Raw genomic sequence first — 10,237 nt, 5'->3', positions numbered from 1 at the left:
TGTCAGTCCCTGTGCCTGCCAGGGCCCATCAGAGAGAACCATCTGGACACATATACTTCTACCTGTTTGGTCCCCATTAAAGATCGGAGTGGAAGGAAGGAAGTCTCAGGGTCCACCCACGGTTACTAAACCTTCAATTGAGTGGGATAGCTGAGGAACTCACAATAGTGGGGAAGAAGACTGGCCACCAAGGTGGTCCCACTGCAAGCTTCCCCAGTCATATCTTGAGAACCAGGGACTCTAGACTGCAAATCAGTGTTTTTGATGGGGTTTGGGGGTGATGGTGCGGTTTGGAGCTGACGGTCAAGAAAGAATTCTTGAAGACATATTTGGTGCAGAAAGGTGATTTTATTAAAGCACAGGGACAGGACCTGTGGGCAGAAAGAGTTGCACCGGGGTTGTGAAGAGTGGCTGGTTATATACTATGGAGGTGGGGCAAAGTCAAAACGGAAGTTTCCGAAGAGATTTTCTTATGCTAAAGACTCACAGATTACTGGAGGCCTAGCTATTGTCCAGCTAAGGTTGTTTTTCCCTCTAGCAAAGCATTAACGTCAAGACAGTATGGAGTTCCTGGACAGTAGGCTATTAATTTTTTTTTAATTTTTTTTTTTTTTTTTGAGACAGAGAGAGACAGAGCATGAGCAGGGGAGGGGCAGAGGGAGAGGGAGACACAGAATCCGAAGCAGGCTCCGGGCTCCGAGCTGTCAGCACAGAGCCGGACGCAGGACTCGAACTCACAAACCGTGAGATCATGACCTGAGCCGAAGTCGGATGCCCAACCGACTGAGCCACCCAGGCGCTCCGGACAGTAGGCTATTGATGAGATTGCCTTTTTCTGGTAAACTAGTGGAGATTTTTTTTCAGTTTAACCATTTGTAGGGTTTTTTTGTTGCTGTCGTTTTTTTGTTTTTTGTCCTTTTTGGGTAGCTGGGAGTGTCCAGGGAATATCATACATATCCCACCTGGGGGCGGCAGGTGTGCTGGCTTGTGCTTTGCTCTCAGCCTGCCTTATGCTCCCTCATCATTTTGACATGTCACTTTCCACATGGTGTCAGTCATTTTCAAACCCCATAATGGAGCTCATAAAAGGAAGCCAACATGGGGGTGACATGCAGATAAATATGAAAAATCTCTCATCGTAACAGGAGTGCTCAGTTCTTTACACTGTCTCATTTGTATGATGTTTTGAATGGTGCCATTATAGAGCTAGAAATCACTTTTGAAATAAAAAAGAGATAAACAAGGACTACCAGAGTAGAATTTGACCCTTCCTACCACATCTGCTTCACGGGGAAAGGAGCACAGCACATAACTTACTTGTTTATTCTCCCCGCCGCCCTCACTGGATCTTAACTCCGTGAGGACAAGCATTTTTGCCTATAGTTAAAAAGAAAGCCACAGGGCCACAGTGGAGTCATTTGCCCCAAGGACAGCAAACCAAGACTTAACTGCAGGTTCCACCTACCCAAGAGTGGAATTTTAAACTAATCTATCTGGAATTTCTGGTCAGCATCAATGAGGTCATCTGTCCCACGGGCCCTTTCCGTGCCCCCTCCCCTCCCCTGGGAAGATGACATTACCCACCTAATAAGACCCCCTGCCCGCTGTCTAAGGGAAGGCAGCGGTGCCTGGAACGGTCTTCTTTTGCTATAACTTTTTGCCTCAACCTCTTTCCCACAAAAACTTTCCATTTTGTACAGCTCCTTGGAGCCCTCCTTACTTGCCACATGGGGGGTGCTGGTCAATTCACAAATTGCTTAATAAAGCCAATTAGATCTTTACATTAACTTGGTTGAATTTTGCTGTTTAATGCTATGTTGTTCTTTCTGCATCCCCAGCATGTCACAGAGTGCCTGGCACCTGGTACAGAATCAATAAATATTTACTGAGTGACTCTATCAGTGAATGAAGTGGGCCTTGAATCTTAATCTACCAGGTTTGAGGTCAGGCTCAGGGAATACCCCTCAGAGCTTATAAGGGCCTGGGCCTGTATAGGCAGAAGCCATTCGGCTGCTGAACCTCTGGAAAAGAGGCCTAGGTATATACTCAAAAGACATGAAAACATATGTCTTCACAAAAATTTGTGCTCAGTGTTGATTGCAGCATTATATACAGTAGTCAAAAGATGGAAAAATCCAATGTCCATCCACTGATGAGCAAAATGTCATACACACATACAATGGAACATTTTTCATTCACAAAAAGGAATGAAACACTTGTGTATGCTACAACATGAATAAACTTTCAAAACATTTATGCTAAGTGAAAAAAACCAGTCACAAAGGCCACATAGTTATTAATTCTATTTATATGAAATGTCCAGAATAGGCCACTCTATATATAGAGTAGACAGGTTTGTGATTGAGGCTGAAATAGGAGATTTGGGAGGTGAAAGATAAAAGATACAGGATTTCTTTTCAGAGTGATAAAAGTGTTCTAAAATTGTGATGATGGTTTTATACTTTTATTTATTATGTTTATCTATTTATAGATAGTATTTATACATTTTTAAGTTTATTTATTTTGAGAAAGAGAGTGGAGGAGGGACAGAGGGAGAGAGAGAGAAAGAGACAGAGAGAGAGAGAATCTGAAGCAGGCTCTACACTGTCAGTGTGGAGCCCAATATGGGGTTCAAGCTCATGAACCGTGAAATCATGACCTGAGATGAAATCAAGAGTTGGACGTTTAACCGACTGAGCCACCCAGGTGCCCCTATTTATATTATTATATTATTATAATAAATAATATATTTATAAATATATATGTGATTTATAAATATATGTTATATAAGTTATGTTATATATAAATACAAATTTACATTTATATTTATAATATCTTGTAAAATTATATATAAGCTATTGAATTGTACCCTTCAAATGGATAAATATTATAGTATGTCACTTATATCTCAGTACACCTATTACCAAATAAAAGAAAATTGAGGAGAGAAGTACAGGAAAAGGCTAAGGTAGCAATAATTTATTTTTTCTTTTTGGGACTGTCCTTTTTTTTTTTTAAACTATTCTTTTTTTTTAATAATTTCTTTTTTTTAATGTTTTTTTATTTATTTTTGAGACAGAGAGAGACAGAGCATGAGTGGGGAAGGGGCAGAGAGAGAGAGGGCGACACAGAATCTGAAACAGGCTCCAGGCTCTGAGCTGTCAGCACAGAGCCCGATGTGGGACTCGAACTCAGGGACCGCGAGATCACGACCTGAGCTGAAGTTGGGCACTTAACCGACTGAGCCACCCAGGCGCCCCTATTCTTTTTTTTTAATGTTATTTATTTTTGAGAGAGCGAGCAGGGGAGGGGCAGAGAGGGGTACAGAGGATCCAAAGCGGGATCTGCGCTGCCAGTGCAGAGCCCAATGTGGGGCTCGAACTCACGATCTGTGAGATCATGCCCTGAGCTAAAGTTAGAAGCTTAACCAACTGAGCCATCCAGGTGCCACCCCTTTTAAAAAATGTTTTTATTTATGTCTTTATTTTGAGGGTGGGAAGGGGCAGAGAGAGAAGGAGAGAGACTCCCAAACAAGCCCTGTGCTGACATGGGGATCTATCTCACAAACTGTGACATCATGACCAGATCTGAGATCAAGAGTTAGATGCTTTAAGGGCACATGTACCCCAGTGTTTATAGCGGCACTTTCAACAATAGCCAAATTATGGAAAGAACCTAAATGTCCATCAACTGACGAATGGATAAAGTTGTGGTTTATATGTACAATGGAATACTACTTAGCAACGAGAAAGAATGAACTCTGGCCATTTGCAGCAACGTGAATGGAACTGGAGGGTATTATGCTGAGTGAAATAAGTCAGTCAGAGGACAGATAGCATATGTTTTCACTCATGTATTCATCTTGAGAAATTTAACAGAAGACCATGGGGGAGGGGAAGGGGAAACAAATAGTTACAAACAGAGAGGGAGGGAGGCAAACCACAAGAGACTCTCAAATACAGAGAACAACCTGATAGGAGGGGGAAGGGGAAAGAGGGGAAAATGAGTGATGGGCACGGAGGAGGGCACTTGGGATGAGCACTGAGTGTTGTATGTAAGCCAATTTGACGATAAATTATATTCATAAAAAAAAAAAAGAGTTGGATGCTTAACTGAGCGATGAAGGTGCCCCCTTTGGGCTGTCTTTTAAGAAGTCCTTTTTCTGAAGAAATGCCTGATTTATTTTCATTTTATTTGTAAGTGCTTGTAAATTTGTTTTCCTCTGGCTTCTCTCTGCCGGCTTCTAAATCCCTGGGGAGTTAGACTCTGTAGTGGAAAGATTTTTCACCAATGGTCTGTTGCTATTCAGTGGGTTCTTTAGTAGTTGGCAATGGTTTCTGGTGGTATTGCAAGCAGAAAGAGTTAGGGTTCCCCAGAAGAAGAAAGACAGACATAGCTCTCTTGACATAAGAAAAATCATTTTAGGCCTCCAGCTGTCTTGTGAAAGAATGTAAGAACAAACAGCCACTGGCAGGTCAGCAGGTAGCCTAATCATATTCAGAAGTGAAAATTGACCTGACACACACTGAGCACTGGTGAGTTATCTTCACAGGATCTAAACCCCTGTGAGCACTCAAATACCAGACCAACTGGAGTCAGAGAACTGATAATGCTGACCCTTGCTGGCCCTAGTGATTTTGACATGGACTCCTTCGCTTTAAGATGACCTTTGGCCCAGCCTCATGCTGTATTCCCATTACACAAACCCATTTTTGAATATGTATGCACCCTTAGCTTAAAACTTCCCCAGGTCTGGGGGTGTCTGGGTGTTTCAGTCGGTTAAGCCTCTGACTTCGGCTCAAGTCATGATCTTGAGGTTTGTGAGTTCAAGCCCTGCATCGGACTCTGTGCTGACAGCTCAGAGCCTGGAGGCTGCTTCAGATTCTGTGTCTCCCTCTCTCTCTCTGCCCTCCCCCGCTCATGCTCTGTCTCTTACTCTCTCTCTCTCTCTCTCTCTCAGAAAGAAATAAACATTAAAAAAACAAAACAAAACAAAAACAAAAACAAACACTTCCCCAGAACTGTTGTTCGAGCAGACACTGATTTGGGAAAGATCCTAGGTGTTCTTCTGTATTTGTTGCAAGCAAGACCCTTCCTTTTCCTATTCTTTGGCTTGGTTGTGACTTGAGGCCCAAAATCCACCAAGGGGAGAAACCAGGTTCGGGTAACAATTTTAGCAGTGGTCATGGTCTCAGTTCCTTCTCCCAGGTGTTGGCTCAACAGTGATGAGTGAATCCCCTCCCTATCTTTCCTTTCCTCCCAGTTAGTGCTCAAACCTGTTAGTTCAAATTCGCCTGCAGGCTTAGAGTTGCAAGGGTCTTCCAAGATCAGACCAACCTTCCTGCCCAAATGGACTTAAAAGGAGAGCAGCTGGACAAGAAGGTCATAGGCCCAAGGCAAAAGTGTGACAGCATGGAAGTCTTTTCACAATCCCCAAAGGAATAGGATCATATTTAACACAATAGAGCAAGTTAACTTTCTTTTTAACCATCTATTTGGCCAAAGACCAGAGGAAAGGAGAATAAAAAAGTTAATTGTCTATTCTGTAGTACACTCTATTATACAATACATGCTTTTTAAAGAATATTCTCAACCACCGCGTGATGAAAGGAACAGTTTTTACAGATGAAGAAAAAGGGACTCAAAGACAACTTGAGACAATTTATTGGGAGCAGAGCAGCGTTTATAACAGCACTTTGTGAACCCGCAGACTCAGCCTTTCTCCTGCTTCAACAGGCAATAAGAGAGGCCACAACTCACACACCTGTGAGCCACAGAGTCTGTGATGGGATTTTAGGAAGGGACAAAGAGTGACTTTTTTACTGGCCAAGGTACTGTGTCCTTAGGAGATTGCTGCTAAAATGCAAATAGGTAACCTGTAGAAATAAGTGCCCAGGATCCCATGGCACACTTTCTACTAAGAATTATTCTCCCTTTACTGGGTCTGCTGGGGAACTTCCTTCCCCCACCAGCTTCAGGCTCTAGTCCCTACTAAGACCACTTGGAAGGCACTGCCTTCCCTCAAGATCCCCACGCTTCAGCATTCTGTCTCAGAGGTGGGGGTCTCAACACAGAGCGGGTGCAGCAGAAGCTGAGGCCGTCTTGTTGAGAATTTCACCATAGTATGGATTCTTACGGGCAGTCTGGCGGGTTATGGAGAGGGTTCTGTCAGTCCTTCAGCTCCAGGTCTGTGATTCTACAGCCCCTGCATCAATCCTTTCCTCTGGGAGGTGGAAGACGTTTGGAATCTGCCATGTATGACTTTAGATAAGTGACTCAGAGCCTCTGACCCTCAGATTTTTCATCTGGCTAATGAAGATATTTATATTTACCTCATACCATTGTGGGGACTGGATGGACAGGGCTCCATGCATTCCATTTCCTCTCCATTTGTATCCCAAATCCCAGCAATGATATATTTCCTCAAAACTGGAAGCTCCCCAGGGACATAATTGGCTCCCACTGGGTCAACCAGTCCATTTTGGAGGATATTATATAAGCAAGGCAGAACTTTAACTGGGATTAGAGCTGCAACCAGAACCCTGTAGCCCCAGAGGTTCCTTCTGCCAGAGGCTTAGGGATGTAGAAAAGACTTTTGGAAGGTCTCTCTAGGCCCCTTATTCTTCCTTCAGGCCTTTTATGAGCCTGAGAGCTTGATTTCCTAAGACCTCTAGCAGGTGGAAGGAAGTGAGTGTTTGGAGAAGGATTTCTTTCCCCCCTTATTCTCTGTCCCCAAGTCATCCAAACCTACAGGGCCAGAAGCATCAGCTTCCAATGTGAACCGGAATCTTCTGAGCTTCCTGATGGGCTCTGACTAATGGGAAAAGATTGACAAACACTCCTTTGCACAGGAGTCTCCCTTTTCAACACCTTCTTGTTTCTAACGAAGCCGGGGGGGGGGGGGGGGGGCGGGGAAAGAGCCAGAAAAACCTGGGTTTGAAGCCCAGTTCTACAATTATTCCACTTCTCTCAGCCTCTGAATAAGTTGCTATGAGGAGTAAATTTAAATTAGATCCTGTACAGTGCACCAACCCCAGCGCCCACTGATACATACTTAGGGATGGCAAGCCCCTCCCATGTCCTAATGTCCAGAGCCAGATATATAGGAAGGTCTAGTTTTCTTAAAAACACTGACAACACCAAATGTTGGCAAGGACGCGGAGCAATGGGGTAATTGGACATCGTTAGTGGGAAGGTAAAACGGTGCAGGCACCTTGGTTTAAGAAACACTCTGACGGGGCGCCTGGGTGGCTTGGTCGGTTGAGCGTCTGACTTCGGCTCAGGTCATGATCTCACAGACCGTGAGTTCGAGCCCCGCGTCGGGCTCTGTGCTGACAGCTCAGAGCCTGGAGCCTGTTTCAGATTCTGTGTCTCCCTCTCTCTCTGCTCCTCCCCTGTTCATGCTCTGTCTCTCTCTGTCTCAAAAATAAATAAACGTTAAAAAAAAAAAATTAAAAAAAAAAAAAAGAAACACTCTGACACTTTTTTTTTTTAAACAAAACTAAACACGCCCTAATCCTATGACCCGATGATTCCATTTTTATGTATTTACTCAAGAGAAATGAAGATACGTGGCCACAAAAATGCTCATACAAGAGTGTTTATAGTGGTTTTATTCATAATAGCCCCAAACTGGAACCAGACCAAGTGTGCATGTGTAGGAGGATGAATCAACAAGCCCCAGTATATTTAACCATACTTCCCAAGCAGAAAAAGAGGTCAACTTACTGTTACACTCAACCAACCACAGGATCAGTCTTGAAAGCATTATGCTGACTGAAAGAACCTGTAAGCAAAAGAATGCATACTGTATGATTCCTTTCAAATGAAGTTCTAAGGCAAGCAAAACTAATCTATAGTGGAATGAAAGTTACAGTAGTTGCCTCTGGGGATAGTGAGAGTGGAATTGACTGAGAAGAGGCTTGACCACTTTCTGGAGTGATGGTTATGTTCTACAGCTTGAGAGGGGTTTGGGTCACACAGGTGTGTGAGCAAGACTGATGCCATCTTGGACAATCTGCCACCTTCTTGACCTTGAAACCTTCTCGAGCTCAACCCACCCTCCCCCCATTTTTTCTTTTTGTTTAACCGCACCCTTAAGCACACCCTCAAGCACACTGTCAGGGCATAATATCCATGTTCTTCCCTGGAGAGAAGACTGTGACACACACCTATTCCTAAACATTCTCTTTTTGAGTGGTCCCCCAGGAAGGGCTCCCAGCTTCTAAGGGCTATAAAAAGTAGATTTTCAGGGAGGTGGGATTGCAGAAGTCTACTAGTCTTGCATCCACGCAAGACATGTGTCTTTCCTAAGTTCCCTAAACAGATCATTTCTTGCCTCAATAAATTTGTCAGCCTTTTTCTTTGGTCACGGGGATCCTTTGGCCTTTGGAAGTCTTTTTGAATATACTTCCTTTTCACAGAACAGTAGATGTATATCCTTGTCAACACTGGGGGAATATACACTTCAGCTTTGTGAGTTTCCTCATTGTTGATACATTTTACATGAAAAGAAACCACTGAAAACAAATACTGGATTCTGGTTAGTGATGTAGATGCTGAAAGGGAAGTTACAGATACCTGCAACTTACTTTGAAATGCATTAGGATGATGGAAGGATGGAGAAATTGAAGGAGGGGAGCAAAAATGGATAAACGTGTGTGAATGCAGTAAAATATTAATGGTAGTATACTGGGTATACATATCAGTGTTCATCATAAAATTCACTGTAAAATTCTTCCAGTTTTGTTGTTTTTGAAATTTTTCATAATATCACATTGGAATAAAGTTCTGGTCTTAGAACTATATGAACCAAAACATAATCTAAGTTGAAAACAACTCCACAAAAACTATACTTAAACAATGGGTTCAAATACATCTTTTTTTTTTTTTTTTTCTTTGCACACACAATCCCTGGTGTCTCTTTTTGTGTCCTAATCTCCTTTTCTTACAAGGACAACAGTCATGTTGGATTAGGCCCTTCCCTAATAGAATCATTTAACATAATCACCTCTTTAAAGGCCCTATCTCCAAACACAGTCACATTCTGAGGTCCTGGGTGTTAGGACTTCAACACAGGAATTTTGGAGGGATACAGGCCAGCCTGTAACACTGTCGTAGTGTACAGGGCTGCTTTGGACTTTCCCAGAAGAGTCCCCAGAGAAAAACCTGGGGACATTCTGGACTGTATGTGTAGTGAGCAGAAAGCAATGAGGGAGCAAAGGCCAGTCATTCTCAACAAATGTTAATTGACAGTCTCTTAAGGGACAGGGGTTACGCTGGCTCCTGAAAGTTAAAAGGAAACTTTGCTGTAGAGCGTAGTGGATTAGGTTGCACGAGTGTTGGTAATCAGAATAAATTTCCTTGAAGACAAATGCCACAGTGAATGAGCTTTCCTATATTCCTTTTAAAAGTATCATATGATTTCACTCATATGTAGAATTTAAGAAACAAAACATGGGAACGTAGGGGAAGGGAAGGAAAAATAAGATAAAAAGAAAGGGAGCAAACCATGAGAGGCTTTTAAACCCAGAGAACAAACAGAAGGTTGCTGGAGGGGTGTTGGCTGGGGGGATGGGCTAGATGGGCAAGGGATATTAAGGAGGGCATTTGTTGGGATGTGCACTGGGTGTTATATGTAAGTGATGAATCACTAAATTCTACTCCTGAAATCATTATTACACTATGTGTTAATTAACTTGGATTTAAATAAAATTTATTAAAAAAAATTTTTTTTAACGTTTTTATTCATTTTTGAGACAGAGAGAGACAGAGCATGAATGGGGGAGGGTCAGAGAGAGGGAGACACAGAATCTGAAACAGGCTCCGGGCTCTGAGCTGTCAGCACAGGGGCCCAATGCGGGGCTCGAACTCACGGACCGCGAGATCGTGACCTGAGCCGAAGTCGGCGCTCAACCGACTGAGCCACCCAGGCGCCCCTAAATAAAATTTAAATATTAAAAAAAAAAAGTATCTTTGTGTTGTTTCCTGGTTTACAATCAGAGGTGGTATTCAGGTTTTTACATTACAAACGAGTATCTTCATCATTTTTATATAAAATACTGGTTTAGTTACCTTGGTGTTTAGAATTCACCTTATATAATTAGAATTCACCTGAGGTAATATGAGCTTCTATAACAAATAGACCTATCCCAACAGCAGTTTCTTTCTTTCTTTCTTTCTTTCTTTCTTTTCTTCCTTCCTTCCTTCCTTCCTTCCTTTCTTTTTCTTTCTTTCT

This window comes from Panthera uncia, chromosome B1 (genome assembly GCF_023721935.1).
Source record: "Panthera uncia isolate 11264 chromosome B1, Puncia_PCG_1.0, whole genome shotgun sequence".
Classification (NCBI taxonomy): Eukaryota; Metazoa; Chordata; class Mammalia; order Carnivora; family Felidae; genus Panthera; species Panthera uncia.
Note: the sequence above shows the minus strand (reverse complement) of the source record.